Source organism: Manis javanica, chromosome 7, assembly GCF_040802235.1.
Source record: "Manis javanica isolate MJ-LG chromosome 7, MJ_LKY, whole genome shotgun sequence".
NCBI lineage: Eukaryota > Metazoa > Chordata > Mammalia > Pholidota > Manidae > Manis > Manis javanica.
The window spans coordinates 117416326-117440095 of NC_133162.1; the positions used below are offsets into that span (position 1 = coordinate 117416326).

At 35.9% G+C, this 23770-nt stretch overlaps 1 protein-coding gene across 13 annotated transcripts in view; it reads left to right on the forward strand.

Moving 5' to 3' along the window:
- MBD5 (methyl-CpG binding domain protein 5) overlaps nt 1-23770 on the forward strand; it is a 437517-nt gene that overhangs the window by 174115 nt on the left and 239632 nt on the right. For all 13 annotated transcript variants that reach the window (XM_073241407.1, XM_073241408.1, XM_073241402.1 and 10 more), the window contains one exon: nt 11712-11856. The gene's annotated coding sequence lies outside the window, so the exon portion shown is untranslated. The remainder of the gene's footprint in view (nt 1-11711; nt 11857-23770) is intronic.

A 23770-nucleotide genomic window follows, 5' to 3' on the forward strand; every position in this document is an offset into this window, starting at 1 on the left:
TATCTATGTGCCCAATACAGGAGCACCTACATATGTGAAACAAATACTAACAGAATTAAAAGGGGAAATAGAATGCAGTGCATTCATTCTAGGAGACTTCAACACTCCACTCACTATGAAGGACACATCAACCAGAAAGAAATTAAGTAAGAAGACAGAGGCACTGAACAATACATTAGAACAGATCGACCTAACAGACACCTATAGAACTCTATACACAAAAATAGCAGGATACACATTCTTCTCAAGTGCACATGGTACATTTTCAAGAATAGCTCATATACTATGCCACAAAAAGAGACTCAGTAAATTCAAAAAGATAGAAATTGTACCAACCAGTTTCTCAGGCCACAAAGGTATGAAACTAGAAATAAATTACACAAAGAAAATGAAAAATCCCTCAAACACATAGAGGCTTGACAACATTGATCAATGACCAAATAAAAACAGAGATCAAGCAATATATATGGAGACAAATGACAACAATAATTCAACACCACAAAATCTGTGGGATACAGCGAAGCCCATTCTAAGAGGAAAGTATTTTGCAATACAGGCCTACCTCAGGAAAGAATAACAATCCTGTGTGAACAGTCTAAACTCACAATTAACGAAACTAGAAAAAGAAGAAAAAATGAGGCCCAAAGTCAGTAGAAGGAGGGACATACTAAACATTAGAGTAGAAATAAATAAAATCAAGAAGAATGAAACAATAGGAAGGATCAATGAAAGCAAGAGCTGGTTCTTTGAGAAAATAAACAAAATAGATATCCCTAGCCAGACTTATCAAGAAAAAAAGAGTCTAAACATGTAAACAAAATCAGAAATGAGAAAAGAAAAATCACTTACAGACACCACGGAAACACAAAGAATTATTAGAGAATACTATGAAAAGTTATATGCCAACAACCTGGATAAACTAGAAGAAGTGGACAACTTTCTAGAAAAATACAACCTACCAAGGCTGAGCCAGAAAGAAACAAAAAATCTGAACAGACCAATTTCCAGCAACGAAATTGAATTGGTAATCAAAAAATATCTAAGAACAAAATCCCTGGACCAGACGGCTTCATTGCTGAATTTTATCGAACATTTGGTACAGACCTAATACCCGTCCTCCTTAAAGTTTTTCCAAAGAGTAGAAGAGGAAATACTTCCAAACTCATTCTATGAGACAAGAATCACTCTAATACCAAAACCAGGCAAAGATACCACGAAAAAGCAAATTGCAGACCAATATCCCTGATGAACATAGATGCAAGAATACTCAACATAATATTAGCAAACCGAATTCAAAAATACATCAAAAAGATCATCCATGATGATCAAGTAGGATTTATTCCAGGGATACAAGGGTAGTACAACATTCAAAAATCCATCGTCATTCACCACATCAATAAAAAGGACAAAAACCACATGATCATCTCCATAGATGCTGAAAAAGCATTTGACAAAATTCAACATCCACTCATGATAAAAAAACTCTCAACAAAATGGGTATACAGGGCAATTACCTCAACATAATAAAGACCATGTATGACAAACCCACAGCCAACATTATATACATAACAGCGAGAAGCTGAAAGCTTTTCCTTTAAGATAGGGAACAAGACAAGGATGCCCACTCTCCCCACTTCTGTTCAATGTAGTCCTGGAGGTCCTAGCCATGGAAATCAAGCAACACAAAGAAATAAAAGGCATCCAGATTGGCAAGTAGGAGTCAATCTGTCCCTGTTTGCAGATGACATGATATTGTACATAAAAAAACCTAAAGAATCCACTCCAAAACTAACAGTTCTAATTTCTCAATTCAGCAAAGTTGTGAGATACAAAATTAATAAACAGAAATCTGTTTATTATTATCTGCATTCCTGTACAATAATGATGAACTAGCAGAAAGAGAAATGAGAAAACAATTCCAATCACAGTTGCATCAAAAAGAATAAAATACCTAGGAATAAACCTAACCAAGGAAGTGAAAGTCCTATACTCTGAAAACTGTGAGGCACTCATGAGAGAAATTAAAGAAGATACCAATAAATGGAAACACATCCCATGCTCATTGATAGGAAGAATTGTTATTATCAAAATGGCTATCCTGCTTAAAGCAATCTACAGATTCAATAAAATTCCTATCAAAATACCAACAGCATTCTTCAACAAACTAGAGCAAATAGTTCTAAAATCCATATGAACCACAAAAAGACCCTGAATAGCCAAAGCAATCCTGAGAAGGAAGAATAAAGCTGTGGAATTATGCTCCCCAACTTCAAGCTCTACTACAAAGCCACAGTAATCTAGAAAATTTGGTACTGGCATAAGAATAAAACTATAAACACAATGAAATACTATTCAGCCATGAAAAAGAAACAAGTCCTACCATTTGCAACAAAATGGATGGAGCTGGAGGATATTATGCTCAGTGAAATAAGCCAGGCAGAGAAAGACAATTGCCAAATGATTTCCCTCATTTGTGGAGTAAAATAATGAAGCAAAACTGAAGGAACAAAATAGCAGCAGACTCACAGACTCCAAGAAGGGGCTAGTGGTTACCAAAGGGGAGGGTTGTGAGAGGGTGGGTCAGGAGGGAGGGAGATGTGGATTGAGGTGCATTATGTTCAGTGCACATGGTGTGGGGGATCACGGGGAAAACAGTGTAGCACAGAGAAGGCAACCAGTGAATCTGTGGCATCTTACTACACTGATGGACAGTGACTGCATTGGGGTATTGGTAGGGACTTGATAATATGGGTAAATGTAGTAACCACATTGTTTTTTCATATGATACCTTCAAAAGAGTGTGTGTCAATAATACCTTAATAAAAAAATTTTTTAAATCATGATTGGGAAGCTCACATTTTTCTAAATAACTAAATGCAATTGTATTTTAAACTTATATTATTAAACAATTTAATAATGTAAACCTTACATCATGATTTTAAAATGCAAGAAACAAAATTTTTTTAAGACTGTTATTATGATTTCACACATACCAGGCAGGATAAATCCTGGGAGCAGCTTGAATTTAGCTCATAGTCATATATTACAATCTAATAATCATATTACTATGTTATATTTATAAATTGAAGCTTACCCATTTTACTTTTATCATTCAGTGTAAATAAAACATATAAATTATACAAAATAATTTAGATGACTAAAGAAAGATTGGTAATTTCTTAAGAATTTTATACTGTTACATTCTCTGTGAATATTAAAGGGAATGTGTTGGTTTCTTGCTACATATATAGTTTTTTGATTCTTATACATTTTCAGTTCTACCTATGTTTTTATTATTTGTACTCAAAACTGTCTTTAGATAGGCCATGTATATATAATATATGGTAATATCTTCAGCTCAATCCTACTAAAACATCCGTCTACAACCCAAATGAATAAACAAAGATCTTAGTGAACTTTGCTGCCTCTTTATTCTCTTTTTTCTTTTCCTCTCTAATTCAATCTTTCACACGTGAAAACTTAAGGTTGTTCAAATTCATACACATTCTAGTTTTGTCATTCATTCTTCTGATTGAATCTGGCATTTTTAATTTTCTCATTTCTAAAAGACATTGTTCACAGTGATCCTGTTGTACTGGTTTTAAATTGGTGTATAAACATTCTCTAACTTAATTGGGAATAGAAGGAATTTGGACATTGGATTCAGAGTGAAAATTGCCAGATTAACTCATGACTTTTTTTAGCTTTTGATTGAAACTTTTAATTTTTGTTGAATCTTTCAAGTAAAGACATAATACAGTGTAGACCAGGCTTATTCTATTATTTGGTTCTTTTCCTATGTTTCTTAACTTATCCATACTAATTATATGTGTTCCAGGTTTGGATTTATTTATGTGTGGTCAGATTTTAAAATGTGAAATATGTGACCAACTCTGTTACTATTTTCTTTTAGGTACATCTTACACAATCAATATGGTTATTCAGTCTCAAACAAAAATATTTCCCTAGTAAAATTCATCTTGGCAGCTTATTTTAAATACTTTAAAATTGAAAAGTATCTGATAAATTAGTCTTTTTTTTAACATTTAACGACAGCTTTATCAAGATATAATTCACATGCTATAAAATTCACAATTTCAAGTTGTACAATTCAGTTCTTATTCATATATCCACAATGTTGTACATCAATCCCACTATTTAATTCCAGAATATTTTCATCACCCCAAAAAGAAACTCTATGCCCCTTAGCAGTCACTCTCCATTCCCCTCTACTGTAAGCTACTGGCAATCGCTAATCTTTTTGTCATTATGGATTTGCCTATTCTGAACATTTCATATACATAGAATCAGATGATGTGCAGACTTTTGTGTCTGGCTTCTTTTACCTTGCGTAACGCTTTCAAGGTTCATTACTGTGGTAGCATGTGTCAGAATTTCATCTGTAGAAAATTTTCAAGTTATCCTTTTTCTAAGTAACTATTCATTAGACCTTTCTTTCTCCTTACATGTCTAAATAAGGGGCATTCTTAATGACAATAATTGTAAATCTTACCCTTTCGCATCAAACCGGTCAGTATGCCTCATGGATTCTATCTTATTAATATCTCTAATTCAGTCTCTCTTTTCTGTTCTCACCTCCGTTATCTGAGTTCATTTTTGTTCTAAATTATAATGTAAGAGATTCTTTACATCTATCAGCAGCTTACTTTATATCTATTAGAAAATTTATCAAACTGCGTTTTAACAATCATATATTTGTCTCTTTTCCAGCCATCATCCTGTAAGCTTACAAGCAAGAACTGTCATTTACCTCTTGTGTTTTTTCTGTGCTGGCTGGCAAAGACGTACTCATTTGTTCACTGAAGGAGAATGAATGAACAAGTAGAGTGAATAAATATTACCACTTTTTTTCCTACCCTTTACTATAGTGTTTCTCAACATTTTTTAAATAGAAAACCTTAAGTTTTCCAAGAGAGTTGTAATTTTTTTTTTGAGTCACAAAAATGTTGGGAAAATGTATTATTAAAAATTGTATGATAAAATTCATTTTAAATATCTAGTATTTATCATACACAATAAAGACATTTAAACTTTTTCCACTTCTGGTAAGTGACCTGCTGTTTGATTTACTTTAAGTTGTGGGGGGGAATATCACTTGATAATGATATAAAATTAAGACAATACTTTAAAAATATTTGGCTTTGAAGCCAAATGCATATTTAAATGCATATTGAAAAGTAACTCTAAGTTACATCATCAAAAGTAGGTATAAAACTGCTTTATAATATAATCTTTTGGAGGTTTTTTTTTATTTTATGCTTTCAAAATCAGCTGGTTTTCATTTTCAAGAGAAAATTTCAGTCAAGAAAATTTTGAATATGATGATCACCATATTCCTTTTAATACTGACTTTTTTTTAAGAATTTGAGCCTTTTGGGAGTTTCTTTTGATTAGATCAGTGCAACTTACTGATTTGATGATGGTCTTAAGAAATTTTTATTTTTCTCATTAATTATTAATTATATGTCACCAAAATTTCTCTCTCCTTGCTGTCTTTCACAGTAATCTATGTGATAGTAATTTTAAAATGTAGGACTGAAAGTTAAACAACTTAAACTTCTATAATAATAAACACCATGATAAGGCATTCATGCAACTGATCAGCTGACTGAGTGACCAAGATACAAGCATGCTTCTAAGGCCCCTAAGATAGTCATTCATTCATATACCTTGGGTGCTCTTAATGGGAAAAAATATGTAAATAACTGTGAATTGTTAAACTTTTCAGATGACAAGTTTAAACAAATGCCATTACTGCCTTTAATATTATAAACTCCTTGAAAAATTCTGTGATCTTTTAGATCAGGGGTCAACAAACTTTTTCTGTAAAAGGACAGATAGTAAATATTTTAGACTTCACAGACATGCCTATCTGGATCTTTCTCAACTCTCCTCTTAAAGTGTGAAAGCAGCTATAGGCAGTGAATAAGCAAATGAATATGGCTGCACTCCTGTTTATGAACACTGAAATTTGAATTTCATATAATTTTCAGGTATCATGATTTTTTTTTTCTTTGATTCTTTTTGAACCATTTAAATATGTAAATATCATTCATGGCTCATAAGCCATACAAAAACAGGTGGCAGGCTGGATTTGATTTGCAGGCTAAAGTTTGCCAACCCCTGCCCTAGACAGTTAAGTCCGCTGGTTAGGGCAATCTACTTTAGTAATACATTCTTAAGCTCTTCCACTACCAATTCCATCACACTATCCCACAGTTCTTACTGATTTGAGCATATGCCTGATGACATAAGATGTTAATTTGTAACTAGCACCTTCTGTGTGACCCCGGTAATGTTTGAAATAAAAAGAAATTTCAACACTGTATGCTGTGAAACATTGTCTTTTGTAAAGATAATGTAGTGTGATATAATGACAATAAAACGGGGACTTGGAAACCAGGCTATAGCCCTGGTTCTACCACTACTCAAAGTGGTCAAGCATCTCAAACCTCTGAGGCTCCATTTTTTTACCTGTTCATCTGGAAGAAATATTAAGAGGTTATGTTATAATAGGAGATATGAAATCCCTGGTAAAGTAAAAAATGTAACATAAATATTGCCATTGTGGTGGTGGTTACACTTTATTATATACTCTTACATATGATATCTGGCTGATATATCCCTCTTGAAAAGTAGGCAGGGATTAAGGATTGCACATAAATTTTCTCCAAACATTTTGCCTCCATATTCAAACTTTTAAGCTACTCTTGTCTCCTTACTGTGTAGACATACTAGATTCATTACTAATAGGACTATGAAATTTTCAAGTTATATTCCACATATTATTTCTTATCGCTACTCTGTGAGGGCAGACACTGTTCAGTCCCTACCCAAACAATGTCTGGAATTTTTTTGGGTTCATAAATAGTTTTTGAGTGAATCAATGGCACAAATAATCCTATATGTCCACTTGCCTTTCATTATAAAAATTAATATAGAAAACTCTTCATAAAATGGTTTTTAAATGCATAAAATAAAATATATAGGATTATAAAGTGAATCTACTTTATTCAACCTTACTAAAACATAGTTCTGTCCACAGACGCTCTGAGGGTCTGTGGGTGCTGATTTTAAAATATGAAAGAATTTTTAACTAGTATCAGAGAACATGTGATCCATAACTATGAATTGAAAAATTACTTTGAGAGACTATAAAACAAATGCAAGCTTTATGTGGTCTCTTTTTTAAAAAATCCTTACTCTGAGTCTAGTAACCATAATGTTGTTCAAGTAATTGTACATTAATGATATCAAAATAAAAAAATTTTTTTAAATCCTTACTCTGCATATTTAAATTATAACGAGAAGAACAATGGGTTTTTTAAAGCCTATTGTGATTAGCCCAGATATAAACCCAAGCATATTGATTATTAATATATGATAAAGGAGCCATAGGTATACAATGGGGAAATGGCAGCCTCTTCAACAACTGGTGTTGGCAAAACTGGACAGCTACATGTAAGAGAATGCAGCTGGATTATTGTCCAACCCCATACACAAAGTAAACTCAAAATGGATCAAAGACCTGAATGTAAGTCATGAAACCATAGAACTCTTAGAAGAAAACATAGGCAAAAATCTCTTGAATATAAACATGAACAACTTTTTCCTGAACGCGTCTCCTCAGGCAAGGAAAACAAAACAAAAAATAAGCAAATGGACTACATCATGCTAAAATGCTTCTGTACAGCAAAGGACACCATCAGCAGAACAAAAAGGCATCCTACAGCATGGGAGAATATATTTGTAAATGGCATATCTGACAAGGGGTTAACATCCAAAATATATAAAGAACTCACACGCCTCAACACCCAAAAAGCAAATAACCCTATTAAAAAATGGGGGAGGATATGAACAGACAATTCTCCAAAGAAGTAATTCAGAAGACTAACAGGCACATGAAAAGATGCTCCACATCGCTATGTATCAGGGAAATGCAAATTAAAACTACAATGATATATCACCTCACACTAATTAGGATGGCCAGCATCGAAAAGACTAGGAAGTACAAATGCTGGTGAGGATGCGAAGAAAGGGGAACCTTCCTACACTGCTGGTGGGAATGTAAATTAGTTCAACCATTGTGGAAAGCAGTATGGAGGTTCCTCAGAATCCTCAAAATAGAAATACCATTTCACCCAGGAAGTCCACTTCTAGGAATTTACCCTAAGAATGCAGCACTCCAGTTTGAAAAAGACAGATGGCACCCCTATGTTTATCGCTGCACTATTTACAATAGCCAAGATATGGAAGCAACCTAAATGTCCCTCAGTAGATGAATGGATAGAGAAGATGTGGTACATATACACAATGGAATATTACTCAGCCATAAGAAAAAAACAGATCCTACCATTTGCAACAGCATAGATGGAGCTAGAGGGTATTATGCTCAGTGAAATAAGCCAGGCAGAGAAAGACAAGTACCAAATGATTTCACTCATATGTGGAGTATAAGAACAAAGGAAAACTGAATGAACAAAGCAGCAGGAGACTCACAGAACCCAAGAATGGACTAAGGGAGCATGGGGAAGGCAGTAGAGCACAGAGAAAACAAGTAGTGACTCTGTAGCATCTTACTATGCCGATGGATAGTGAATATAATGGGGTATGTGGTGGGGACTTGATAATGGGGGGAATCTAGTAACTACAATGTTGCCCATGTGATTTTATATTAATGATACCAAAATTTAAAAAATAATAAAAACATTAAATTTTTAAAAAAAGCTATTGTGGCTAAATTTCTTTGGTTGCAACAAGAAAAACAAGTTTTCGCAGGTATTCAAAAAGGGTATTTGGGAAGATACTTGAGTATCTCATGGAATTGACAGGTGGAAAGGAAAGGCATAAGGGTAGCTCTGGGGATTTCAGCTTTCTCCAGAGAGCCATTGATGGCAACTCCCAGTCATGTGTCCAAACTTCAAAATACTAGAAGAGAAATCTAGCGGATCCAGCCTGCATCACACCTGCATGCCTGAATTGGTCAGCCAGGGTCAGAGAGCTGGAATCATGTAATAGGGTAATCAGCACTGAGGGCCACTGTTTGGAAACAGGGTGAACTGGGAAGCCAACCGCGTGAGATGTATAGTTGTCTTAATCTGATTCCAGAAAAAAGTACATTCATTTTATATTTTATACTTAAATCTCTCAAGACAAAACATTTCACCCAAAGCTGCAAGACAACTTTGTCAACAATTAGACTACATTTACAATTATGAATTTTTAATATGTGCCGTATCACCTACTGCCATTTTAATAAATGGCTTAATATCATACAATACAGCCAGTATAATGTAACAATATAGCATGGGGTTTAAGAGTGTAGGCCCTTTAGGCAGACTCATGGTTTCATATCCAAGCTCTATCGATTAGCTGTGAAAATTTGGACGAGTTACTTAATCTCTGCCCCTCATTTTCATTCTCTATAAAAAGGAAGTTTATTAGTGAGCTTTTGCTGTAGTACAAACCACCACAAAATCTCACTGGCATACTACAACAAGCATTTAGTTTTCACTCAGGAGTCTGTGGGTAAACTGGAATAGGTCTGATCTAGGCTGGGCTCAACTGGACATGGTTCCTAGTGGAGGATGAGTCTAAGTCTGTGCCACATGTGTTATCTTCCTTAGACATACAACTGTCTGAAGCATTTTTTTTCCCTCAGAGTGAAAGCAGGAAAGCAAGGGGAGAGGCCTGACTGCGCAAGCATATTTCAAGGCTCTGGCTATTTGATGTCTGCTGTTATTCTATTGGTGAAAGCACATCATATGGCCAAGCCAAAGTCATAGAGCACAGAGGTATACATACACCTTCCATGGAGGTGTGAAGAAAAGGAGTAATTCATTCTACCATAGGGCAGAATATTAGTACCCTCTTAATGGAGTTGCTGTAAGTTTAATAAACAAAATAAACTTACAGTAGTGTCTGGTACATAGTAAATGCTCAGTGTTATTATTACTAGGTTTACATTCACACAAAAGTTCACTATTGTATATTTGTGACATAAAATACATTATCCACTACACTAATATTTATAGACTATTATCTCCTAGGCACTAGGTATGCAGCAACTAAAAAGAGAAAGTCTCTGGTCTGGTCAACATATCAGGTGTCATTCCTTTGTGTTTGATGGAACATGTACATATAGGGAAACAGACAATAAAGAAATGAACTTAATATGTAGTATAGTCCACAATCCCATAAAAGCACTTCCAAAATCAAAAAGCTCTGAAACTCTTAAGTTTCGGCAATTCATATAATGGTAAAACCTGACCTAATCTTAACTTGTTTAGTAGTAAAACTGATTCGCGGTTCTTTATTGTCTTTTTAAAAATCCCACTTGCAATGAATGTATGATTTGTTGTAGAGATATTAACGTATTTTATTTCAGAGTGCTGTCCCAGATTTCTCACAGAGTTGGAAAGGGGCATGCTACATAATTACAGTACGTGGACCATATTACCTATGAAAACTCAAAACAATTCCAGAACACATCTGGCGCCCATAGGGATTGTGTTGGGCTCTGCAATATCTAAACATTATAAATCCCATGAATGGAAATGAAGCAAGATACGGATATAGAAAGCGAGGGACAAAGGGCAGGGAGGCAAGGAGTAGAGAGTAAGTTGTTTAGCTGGACTGGTAAGAAAAGGCCTCTCTGGGAGGTGGCATTTGGGCAGATTATTGAATCATGCAATGGATCTCTTGAGCGAATAGAGTATTGCAGTCAGTCATTGAGAACAGATATGAGACTATGTAGGGCCAAGTGTTCCAGCCTGAGGGAAGACCAAGATCAAAGACATAAACAGTAAGTGTGTTTAGCATACTTGAGGAAGAACAAAAAGGCCACTAAGGTTGTTGAATACCAAGCAAGGGGAAGAATGACTGGATAGGCTGACAGATTATCAGAAGCCCAATCATAATAAGGCCTTTGGACTATATTATAACTGTTATAAGAAATCTCTGGAGAGTTTTCAGCATCTAATATCCAATTTTCTTTTTAAAAATATCATTCTTCCTCTGTGGATAATAAAAATATCACTCTTGCTGTGTGGATAACAGATTGTTGCAGTTGTAAGGATTGGGACAAATAAATGATCATGGTTCTGGATAAAATTAAGAAATTTAAAGGTAAAATTTTATTTCATCAATAAAAAAAAGTATCTTAGTCAGACCTTAATAGAGTATCTTTTGACCAAGTGCTCTGCTATGAATTAATAATCTAAAAATTATTAAACTACCATGTTTTTTGTTTCTTGTGCTCAGGTTTTCTCTAAACATTAGGGCTGAGAAATTAGCTTGGCTATGAGAATACTCTTCCCAGTCTCCCTCCCTCTTACAAAGAGTCTTCATCTCTACCTGCTAAGAGACATCTAGAGGAAAGAGTCCTGAACTTGGAATAATAAGAGCTATCTTCTTCTGCTGATTCTGACACTAATTGGCTGTAACATTGGTTGATTTGTTTAACCTCTCTGGATTTCTGTTTCCTATAATGTAAAATACAAAGATTGAATCATCTGATTGATGTAGCTCTTACCACAGTAATAAATTTAGCAAGTCGTGTGTGTAAGATTAAATTCTTAATGAGATCTCATAAAATCTCAAAACATCCTTCAATATGAATCTAAAGAAATATGGAATAACTGGCTTTCTGTTCAAAATTGGTAAATTCACCCTTGTTTCCTTTTTAACAGGACCAAGAAAATAAATATCAGAAGCCAAGAGCACAGATTTTCCTTTGTCGATCCATAGAACCCCGATACTTCTCTAATTCCATCAATCACAAAGGGATGACCACCTTGACAGATGGCCACAGAGGATGTCAGCAATTTTTCGGAGGCAAGCAATGACATATTTGTACTCTTGAGTTTTCTGTTAAGTATGTAGAAACAAGTAGAATTATCATGTGTTTTAATGAAAAAGTAAATTTCTTTAATATAGCAATTTAATATAAGTATAGCTAACATAGCTGTTTCTTTTTTTTTTTTTTACATGGTGAACGAATTCTTACATAGTGAATAAATTCTTACATGGTGAACAGTACAAGGGCATTCATCACAGAAACTTTCGGTTTTGATCACGCATTATGAACTATAAACAGTCAGGTCAAATATGAATATTCGTTTGATTTTTATACTTGATCTATATGTAGATCCCACATTTCTCCCTTTATTATTATTATTATTTTTATTTTTAATAAAATGCTGAAGTGGTAGGTAGATGCAAGATAAAGGTAGAAAACATAGTTTGGTGCTGTAAGAGGGCAAATGTAGATGATCAGGTGTGTGCCTATGGACTAAGTATTAATCCAAGCTAGACAAGGGCAGCAAAACATCCACGGATGCAGAAAATTTCTCTCAAAGCAGGGGGGTGAGGTTCTGAGCCTCACCTCTGTTGATCCCCAGTTTCTCACCTGATGGCCCCCCTGTGACTGTGCCTGTCTTAGGTTGTTCCTCCCTTGAGGAATCTTACCCGTCTCTGGCTAACCAGTCATCTTCCGGGGCCATACAGGGAAATGTAAAGTTGGTAAGTGAGAGAGAAGCCATATTGTTTGAAAAGGTTAGCTTTTTACTTCTTTGCAGATTTATGCCCTGTGGCTTCTATGCCCAGCACTTGTCTCGAGGTATCTTTACCACCTGGAGGAATTATGATACTCGGTAAATTCGATATGAGGCACAAATTCTATTTAAGGGTTCTAATTAGGAAGGAAGAAGAAAAGCTATAGAGGTAGCATATGGAAGAAAACATGGGAGGACTGATTATTTCTTTGACATATCTTCTTGTAGAGTACCTTAAGTATGTATAGGTTTTAAACTACTAACTAACTTGTGCACACATATTAACATAATAGGAATACAGTGACATAAACAAAGCAAATCTATAATTACCATCCATCTCCAGTGGAGCCAAGAAAACCATTTAGGCACCCTAGGCATTTGTGAAAATTTGTCTATGATATGATGGATATTGTCCAACTGTACTTCAACAGTCTGAGAGAAATCAGACAAATTAAAGCAGCCCATTTCTGGGATCTGTTCACATCCCATATGTTCTTTTAACCATAGATAGTCTATAGTCATAAGATTTTGGAGTGCTACAACTTGCACCCCTCCCAACTCCTGGTTGAGTTCCAACAGTACAGATCCGGTTAAATTCGTTGTCTCACTGTATGCACATGCCAGCCTAGACATCTCCCTCCTCATTCCAATGGCAAGTCCAGGAGACGGTGGGCTGGATGCAGCCACAACCGCAGCTTCGCCCAGATCCCTGTGGAGGCTTTTTGATGATCATCCCCCTGGCACAAGTCCTCCAGAGAGTGCTGATGCCGGAAGCTCCTCCTCATATCATATCTTAGTTCATTTTCTGGGTATCCAAGCTAGGCCTTGATCTTCTGTATAGAAACAAACAGACCCTTTGCCCACACTTTGACATGCCCTCTATACCACTGTGCAGAACTCATTGGAGGTCAGCACACAGGAATTGCTTTTTTTTTTTTTTTATTAAGAGAAAGGAATATTATCAGAAAAGAGTACCTCCATAGCTGATCATCTGACACCCTTTAAGTGATCAACATTAAGAATATTTAAAGCTTAAAGGATTTTAAAGCTTAAACCTTAAGATAATTAAGGATATTAAAGGATGCGTTAATCTTTGATTTACCAATAGTTTTATCCTATCCAGGAGTAATCCCCCTTTTCTTTCTTTCTTTCTTTTTTTTTTTTTAATCTTTCATCTACACTTACATGAAGAATACTATGTTTACTATGCTCTCCCCTATATCAGATCCCCCGTAACAACCACATTACGGTTACTGTCCATCAGCTTAGCAAAATGTTGTAGAATCACTACTTGTCCTCTCTGTGTTGTACAGCCCACCCTCCCCTTTCTCCCTCCACCCCCATGCATGCTAATCTTAAAACCCCCCTTCTTTCTCCCCCTCTTATCCCTCCCTGCCCACCCATCCTCCCCATTTCCTTTCCCTTTGGTACCTGTTAGTCCATTTTTGGGTTCTGTAGTTCCGCTGCTGTTTTGTTCCTTCAGTTTTTCCTTTGTTCTTATACTCCTCAGATGAGTGAAATCATTTGGTATTTCTCTTTCTCTGCTTGGCTTATTTCACTGAACATAATACTCTCCAGCTCCATCCATGTTGCTGCAAATGGTTGAATTTTTCCACTTCTTATGGCTGAGTAGTATTCCATTGTGTATATGTACCACATCTTTATCCATTCATCTACCGATGGACATTTAGGTTGCTTCCAATTCTTGGCTATTGTAAATAGTGCTGCGATAAACATAGGGGTGCATCTGTCTTTCTCAAACTTGATTGCTGTGTTCTTAGGGTAAATTCCTAGGAGTGGAATTCCTGGGTCAAATGGTAGGTCTGTTTTGAGCATTTTGATGAACCTCCATACTGCTTTCCACAATGGTTGAACTAATTGACATTCCCACCAGCAGTGTAGGAGGGTTCCCCTTTCTCCACAGCCTCGCCAACATTTGTTGTTGTTTGTCTTTTGGATGGCAGCCATCCTTACTGGTGTGAGGTGATACCTCATTGTAGTTTTAATTTGCATTTCTCTGATAATTAGTGATGTGGAGCATCTTTTCATGTGTCTCTTGGCCATCTGTCTTTCTTTTTTAGAGAACTGTCTGTTCAGTTCCTCTGCCCATTTTTTAATTGGGTTATTTGTTTTTTGTTTGTTGAGGCGTGTGAGCTCTTTATATATTCTGGATGTCAAGCCTTTATCGGACCTGTCATTTTCAAATATATTCTCCCATACTGTAGGGTTCCTTTTTGTTCTATTGATGGTGTCTTTTGCTGTACAGAAGCTTTTCAGCTTAATGTAGTCCCACTTGCTCATTTTTGCTGTTATTTTCCTTGCCCAGGGAGATATGTTCAAGAAGAGGTCACTCATGTTTATATCTAAGAGGTTTTTACCTATGTTTTTTTCCAAGAGTTTAATGGTTTCATGACTTACATTCTGGTCTTTGATCCATTTTGAGTTTACCTTTGTATATGGGGTTAGACAATGGTACATGTAGCTGTCCAGTTTTGCCAGCACTATCTGTTGAAGAGACTGTCATTTTGCCATTGTATGTCCATGGCTCCTTTATCAAATATTAATTGACCATATATGTTTGGGTTAATTTCTGGAGTCTCTAATCTGTTCCACTGGTCTGTGGCTCTGTTCTTGTGCCAGTACCAAATTGTCTTGATTACTATGGCTTTGTAGTAGAGCTTGAAGTTGGGGAGTGAGATCCCCCTACTTTATTCTTCTTTTTCAGAATTGCTTTGGCTATTCGGGCTCTTTGGTGTTTCCATATGAATTTTTGAATTATTTATTCCAATTCATTGAAGAATGTTGCTGGTAATTTGAGAGGGATTGCATCGAATCTGTATATTGCTTTGGGCAGGATGGCCATTTTGATGATATTAATTCTTCCTAGCCATGAGCATGGGATGAGTTTCCATTTATTAGTGTCCCCTTTAATTTCTCTTAAGAGTGACTTATAGTTTTCAGAGTATAAGTCTTTCACTTATTTGGTTAGGTTTATTCCTAGGTATTTTATTCTTTTTGATGCAATGGTGAATGGAATTGTTTTCCTGATTTCTCTTTCTATTGATTCATTGTTAGTGTATAGGAAAGCTACAGATTTCTGTGTGTTAATTTTGTATCCTGCAATTTTGCTGTATTCCGATATCAGTTCTAGTAGTTTTGGAGTGGAGTCTTTAGGGTTTTTTATGTACAGTATCATATCATCTGCAAATAGTGACAGTTTAACTTCTTCTTTACCAATCTGGATTCCTTGTATTTCTTTGTTTTGTGTGATTGCTGTTGCTAGGACCTCCAGTACTATGTTAAATAACAGTGGGGAGACTGGGCATCCCTGTCTTGTTCCTGATCTCAGAGGAAATGCTTTAAGCTTCTCGCTGTTCAGTATAATGCTGGCTGTGGGTTTATCATATATGGCCTTTATTATGTTGAGGTACTTGCCCTCTATTCCCATTTTGCTGAGAGTTTTTATCATGAATGGATGTTGAATTTTATCAAATGCTTTTTCAGCATCTATGGAGATGATCATGTGGTTTTTGTCATTTTTTGTTGATGTGGTGGATGATGTTGATGGATTTTCGAATGTTGTACCATCCTTGCATCCCTGGGATGAATCCCACTTGGTCATGGTGTATGATCCTTTTGATATACTGTTGAATTCTGTTTGCTAATATTTTATTGAGTATTTTTGCATCTACATTCATCAGGGATATTGGTCTGTAATTTTCTTTTTTGGTGGGGTCTTTGCCTGGTTTTGGTATTAGGGTGATGTTGGCTTCATAGAATGAGTTTGGGAGTATTCCCTCTTCTTCTATTTTTTTGGAACACTTTAAGGAGAATGGGTATTATGTCTTCTCTGTGTGTCTGATAAAATTCCGAAGTAAATCCGTCCAGCCCAGGGTTTTGTTCTTGGGTAGTTTTTTGATTACCGTTTCAATTTCTTTGCTCATAATTGGTTTGTTTAACTTTTGTGTTTCTTCCTTGGTCAGTCTTGGGAGGTTGTATTTTTCTAGGAAGTTGTCCATTTCTTCTAGGTTTTCCAGCTTGTTGGCATATAGGTTTTCATAGTAGTCTTTAATAATTCTTTGTATTTCTGTGGAGTCTGTCGTGATTTTTCCATTCTCATTTCTGATTATGTTGATGTGTGTTGATTCTCTTTTTCTCTTAATAAGTTTGGCTAGAGGCTTATCTATTTTGTTTATTTTCTCAAAGAACCAGCTCTTGGTTTCGTTGATTTTTACTATTGTTTTATTCTTCTCAATTTTGTTTATTTCTTCTCTGATCTTTATTATGTCCCTCCTTCTGCTGACTTTAGGCCTCATTTGTTCTTCTTTTTCCAGTTTCAATAATTGTGATGTTAGACTATTCATTTGGAATTGTTCTTTCTTCTTCAAGTGTGCCTGGATTGCTATATACTTTCCTCTTAAGACTGCTTTCGCTGAGTCCCACAGAAGTTGGGGCTTAGTGTTGTTGTCGTCATTTGTTTCTACATATTCCTTGATCTCTATTTTGATTTGTTCATTGATCCATTGATTATTTAGTAGCATGTTGTTAAGCCTCCATGTGTTTGTGAGCCTTTTTGTTTTCTTTGTAGAATTTATTTCTACTTTTATACCTTTGTGGTCTGAAAAATTGGTTGGTAGAATTTCAAAATTTTGGAATTTACTGAGGCTCTTTTTGTGAGCTAGTATGTGGTCTATTCTGGAGAATGTTCCATGTGTACTTGAGAAGAATGTATATCCTGTTGCTTTTGGATGTAGAGTTCTATAGAGGTCTATTAGGTCCATCTGTTCTACTGTGTTGTTCAGTGCCTGTGTGTCCTTACTTATTTTCTGCCCGGTGGATCTATCCTTTGAGGTGAGTGGTGTGTAGAAGTCTCCTAAAATGAATGCATTGCAGTCTATTTCCCTCTTTAGTTCTGTTAGTATTTGCTTCACATATGCTGGTGCTCCTGTATTGGGTGCATATATATTTAGAATGGTTATATCCTCTTGTTGGACTGAGCCCTTTATCATTATGTAGTATCCTTCTTTATCTCTTGTTACTTTCTTTGTTTCGAAGTTTATTTTGTCTGATATTAGTACTGCAACCCCTGCTTTCTTCTCGCTGTTCTTTGCCTGAAATATGTGATTCCATCCCTTGACTTTTAGTCTATGCTTGTCTTTGGGTTTAAGGTGAGTTTCTTGTAAGCAGCATATAGATGGGTCTTGCTTTTTTATCCATTCTATTACTCTGTGTCTTTTGATTGGTGCATTAAGTCCATTTACATTTAGGGTGACTATGGAGAGATATGTACTTATTGCCATTGCAGGCTTTAGATTCGTGGTTACCAAAGGTTCAAGGTTAGCTTCTTTAGTATCTTACTGCCTAACTTAGCTCGCTTATTGAGCTGTTATGTACACTGTCTGGAGATTCTTTTCTTCTCTCCCTTCTTATTCCTCCTCCTCCATTCTTCATATGTTGTGTGTTTTGTTCTGTGCTCTTTTTAGGAGTGCTCCCATCTAGAGCAGTCCCTGTAAGATGCCCTGGTGAGGTGGTTTGTGGGAAGCAAATTCTCTCAGCTTTTGCTTGTCTGGGAATTGTTTAATCCTGCCATCATATTTAAATGATAGTCGTGCTGGATACAGTATCCTTGGTTCAAGTCCCTTCTGTTTCATTGCATTAGGTATATCATGCCATTCTCTTCTGGCCTGTAGGGTTTCTGTCGAGAAGTCTGATGTTAGCCTGATGGGTTTTCCTTTATAGGTGACCTTTTTCTCTCTAGCTGCCTTTAAAACTCTTTCCTTGTCCTTGATGCTTGCCATTTTAATTACTGTGTGTCTTGGTGTTGTCCTCCTTGGATCCTTTCTGTTGGGGGTTCTGTGTAATTCCATGGTCTGTTCGATTATTTCCTCCCCCAGTTTGGGGAAGTTTTCAGCAATTACTTCTTCAAAGAGACTTTCTATCCCTTTTCCTCTTTCTTCTTCTTCTGGTACCCCTATAATACGAATATTATTCCTTTTGGCTTGGTCACATAGTTCTCTTAGTGTTGTTTCATTCCTGGAGATCCTTTTATCTCTCTCTATGTCAGCTTCTATACGTTCCTGTTCTCTGGCTTCTATTCCTTCAATGGCCTCTTGCATCTTATCCATTCTGCTTATAAATCCTTCCAGGGATTGTTTCACTTCTGTGATCTCCTTCCTGACATCTGTGATCTCCCTCCGGACTTCATCCCATTGCTGTTGCATTTTTCTCTGCATCTCATCCCATTGCTCTTGCATTTTTCTCTGCATCTCCGTCAGCATGTTCATGATTTTTATTTTGAATTCTTTTTCAGGAGGACTGGTTAGGTCTGTCTCCTCAGGTGTTGTCTCTGTGATCTTTGTCTGCCTGTAGTTTTGCCTTTTCATGGTGATAGAGATAGTTTGCAGAGCTGGTACGAGTGACAGCTGGAAGAGCTTCCCTTCTTGTTGTTTTGTGGCCTTCCTCTCCTGTAAGAATAGCGACCTCTAGTGGCTTATGCTTGTCAGCTGTGCGCAGACAGGGCTTCTGCTACCTGCCCGTTTGCTATGTAGTTTATCTCTGCTGTTGCTTTAGGTGTAGCCTGGCTGGGGCTGCTCCTCCAAAGTGGTGGAGCCCCGTTGGAAGGGGAGCATCTGGGAGGCTATTTATCTCGGTAAGGGGCCTCTGTGCTCCCTGTTGCCCAGGGGGTTAGAGTACCCAGAGATACCCAGATTCCCTGCCTCTGTTGCCCAGGGGGTTAGAGTACCCAGAGATCCCCAGATTCCCTGCCTCTGGTCTAAGTGTCCTGTCCTGCCCCTTTAAGACTTCCAAAAAGCACTCTCCAAACCAAAACAACAACAGCCACAATGAGAGAGGCAACAGAAAAAAAAAAAAAAAAAGGAAAAAAACACGCAGTTTTTTTTGTCCTCAGGCACTGGTCCCAGGCACCTACCTGCTCACTGGTCCTGCTACCCTGCCTCCCTAGCACCGGGGTCCCTGTCCCTTTAAGGCTTCCAAAAAGCACTCGCCCAAAAAAAAAACTGCTCTGGTTTCTTTCCACCCGCCGGGAGCCGGGGGGAGGGGCGCTCAGGTCCCGCCGGGCCAGGGCTTGTATCTTACCCCCTTCACATGGCGCTGGGTTCTTGCAGGTGTGGATGTGGTCTGGATGTTGTCCTGTGTCCTCTGGTCTCTATTTTAGGAAGAGTTTTCTTTGTTATATTTTCATAGATCTATGTGTTTTTGGGAGGAGATTTCCACTGCTCTACTCACGCCACCATCCTGGCTCTGCCCCCATAGTTGTTTCTTTATATCGCTAAGCTATTCTCTTTTTTTTCCTGAGCACTGCTACATGTCAAAAATCATATCAATCCACGTATTGCATTAAATAGTATAGAGCTACATTAAATCCCTAAATACAAAATAAAAATTTAAATAATAGAAACAGTAAGTACCCATATTTGAAAACAAGGCTCTTTGTACCTATGTTAGACACATATATGATAGAACTACATATACTAAATAGTTTGGGAAGTTAGAATAATTTTCTGTTTATTGTAGAATTATCCTTAACATTTATGAATTTTTTCTTTAATTGTAGCATTTTTTCCCACTTATTTTTAACAACTATTCTAAGTGCTCCAAAATTTGAAGTCATCCCTTTGCATTCCTCACAGCTTTATATTTTGTGAGAATTCTGCATCAAAAGATCTACTGAACTTCTGGTTACTTTCTCAGTAACTCCTATGGCTCTTAGAATACAAGTCAGCCAAGCATTGTGAACCACAGTGCCATCTTCAAAATTGAAATTAATTACATTACCCTGTGAAGGGAAAGTTTGTTTTGAAAGAAACTGGCTATGTTTTAACAAAAAAAAATTATACTGTAAGGAATCTCTCATCTCTACCTTCATGAAAAACAGAGTTAAATAGATTAATATAAAATGAAATAAAAGTGAACTTGTAAAAATTTAAGTAGAATGCACTAAAGTTGAGTTTTTCAAAGGATTTTATACAAAGGAACTGTAGATAACGCTCAGAATTTTTTATTTAGTGTTAATTTAATTCAAAGGCCTAAGGTCATCCAGCAAACAAGTCTGCTTTTTAAGTTGTACATAGAGGATTGCTTTCTAAGTAAAGGAGGCCATAAATGTTTTAAAAGCCCAGTGCAAAGCTTCTGAGTTTTCCTTCAGTAACTAGAGTCAAAATTAATTCTTGCTTTTCTTTTGGGGGAAATTTTATCTAATTACATTCAAATTTATTCTGCAACTTTTTAGACAGCAAATCCTGATCACCAAAGAAAAGAGAAGCATCTGTGTTGCCCTTGCCTCACAGTTATAAGACTGGCATTGTTATGCAGTCACTGGGAGTTACAGAACCATGAGCGGTTATCCACAGGTTGCCTTCTGGCAGAGACCCACCTACAATCTTTCTGAACTGCTGATAATGTAGACCTTCTGTTAGATCTTCAAAGAGATAGATTCCACTGCTTGCTGCAGCAAACCAATCTATAATAATAGCTCTCAGGGGTAGGAAATTCTTTCTTATATCCTTTATACACTTTTATTAAGTACTGTTTCCAAAACTTATTTTCTGAGAATTACACTTTAATTATGATTTAAATCTTTTCTTATTTTGATATAACCCACTTAACCATTGAGAAAATAGAGTAGAGCATTGCTAAATTAGTGGAAAATGTTCCCATAAGCAATGCTTCTCCATATTGTCAAATTTCCTTCTTTAATATTTCCAGTTTTAACTCATCCACATATTGTATTTTATTTTGATCTTAAGTGATTCCTTAACCACAGCAATGTACTTTGTATCTGATAGCTCTTACATTTCTTCCCTATCATATTCAGAACCAGCCCTTTGTTCTCTTTGAGTGGCATTCTGTTTCTGATGTCATTAATAAGCCACAGGTATTTATATTTTAATCAAAAGTGCTGATCATTTCATTTATTTCCCATATTTTAAGGTTTATTTACAAATTATAGTTATAAAACTTCTAGTAGTTAAGAAGGCAATTAGAACATAGCAGGTATGACTTACAAGCCTACTATACAAGAACACAAATTCCCAAACAGATTAACACTGACTGATAAACCACAACTGTGCCAGACCCAGCAGCTACATGGCTTTGGGCAAATCACTCTTTGACCCCCTATTTATATGTTTTTAATGTTTGGATGCTAGGAATAAAATAATTGTAAGGATTAAATGAGATGGATAAGTTAAAAGCTTAGGTATTTAGTACTTGCCTACCACATAATTCAATAAATAAATGATATGGTTATTCTGCTTTTTGCAAAATGATTGAAAACAGGTTTCCTTGTAGTAAGCTTAACTCTTATAAAAGAAATATCCATTAAACTCATGCCAAATTTCTTTTACATCATTATGTCTGTTGTTCTGCTACTAATTGTTCACATTGAAGTTTCCCAACAAGCAATTTAAAGTTTATGTTTAAACATGTGAAAATTCAATACATCTAGAAATCACTTAGAAAACATAGTTGTTAAAAAAAAAAGGTTGTTAACCTTTGACTCTCATGAAAACTATGTGCATTCCAACTTTTGCAAGAAATTTTACTTGGATGTTCGTGAACTCAACTGCCTGTTTTAAGATTTTAAATTTATGTCAGCCACTATTATTTGAAGAAATAATTCATGTGCAAGTCAGAGTGATTTGAAGAATTTTCTTCTTGGGATAAATATCTTTTATGTATATATTGATCAGATGTTTATTTAGTCTGACAAACTGATTTGATATATCCACTAGGAAAATAAAAGTGAACAGGCAATATGGGTCTTCTTATTAGTTTCCTAGGTCTGCTGTAACAAATTACCAGAAACTGGGTGGTTTAAATTTTAAAAAATTATTCTCTCACAGTTCTTGAGGCTAGAAGTCTGAAATCAAATTGTGCACATGGCCATGCTCTTTTCAAGTCTCTAGGAGAGAACCTGTTACATGCCTTCCTAGCTACTGGTGTTGCCGGCAATCCTTGGCCTTCCTTGGCTTATAAACTCATCTCTGCCTCCCTTATCACATGGCATTTCTCCCTGTGTATCTGTGTCTCTTCTTCTCTTCTTATAAGGACACAGTCATATTGGATTAGGGCCTGCTGTAATTAAGCATGACCTCATCTTAACTTGATTACATCTGTAAGAACCCTATTTCCAAATAAGGTCACATTCATATTGTTGAGAGGGTTAGGATTTGAACATATCTTTGTGGGGATGGGGCCACAATTCAACTGGTAACAGTGTCATGTGTGTGTGTGTGTATTTTTTTTTTTAACTGAGAATAAAGTTAGGGAAGAGAAAGAGATTTTAAAAAAAGAATCTTCTCCTAGGAAAGAAATTGTTTTACTTCTGACAAGGCAATTATCTATGACTAGATGTACATGTTATAATGACTTGGCAGCACCATTTCTTGAATATAGGTAATTTTTTATAATACTTTTTCCCATCTAATTCCATCACTCTATTTCTTTTAATTTTAAAACAAAGGCTATCATTTTGTTTGTTTTACTTGAGATCAGAGTTCTAATAATAATAGGGTTACAAAGGCTCCCTTCCATATTACATGTATCAATAAATAAGATGCCCTAAAGACTTTAGAGACGGTATATCATTTGCATTTATAATTGCACTGATTGTCATACTTTACAAATGAGCTGAATCAGTTTTCCCTCTGCTATACTCGATTCAAACTAAGCTACTTTTTGTTTTCATAAGTAAGAATTCACTTTAAATTAAAATTAAATAAAATTATTGACCTTTTAAAATGAACATAGCCACTATGTATTTTAACTAGAAAGCTCATTCCAGTGAAATCTTTCTAATATATAACTTAGTATGTGGTATATATATCATCAATATATTCTTATATCTTCTTATGGTCATCTCCCATATATTCAGACAATTGTCATAGATTTTTCATATAATAAAACTTACACAGGATGTAAACTCTTATTTGTGCACTTTAATAAAAGGGTTTAATGTGTATCTTCCTCTCTTTCAGCTTCTGAAAGGGAATGAAGGTGTAAGCATAAAATCCTGTTGTGGAATCCTAGTTTTTCACATTCTTGCATGAAACACATCAAATTTACAAAACATACTTTTCCTGCAGGTAAAACCTGCTTCAAATTATTCTTTGCATATAATAGGCATTCAATAAATGTTTATGAAGTGAATACTGGAAATTATAAATAACCCCTCT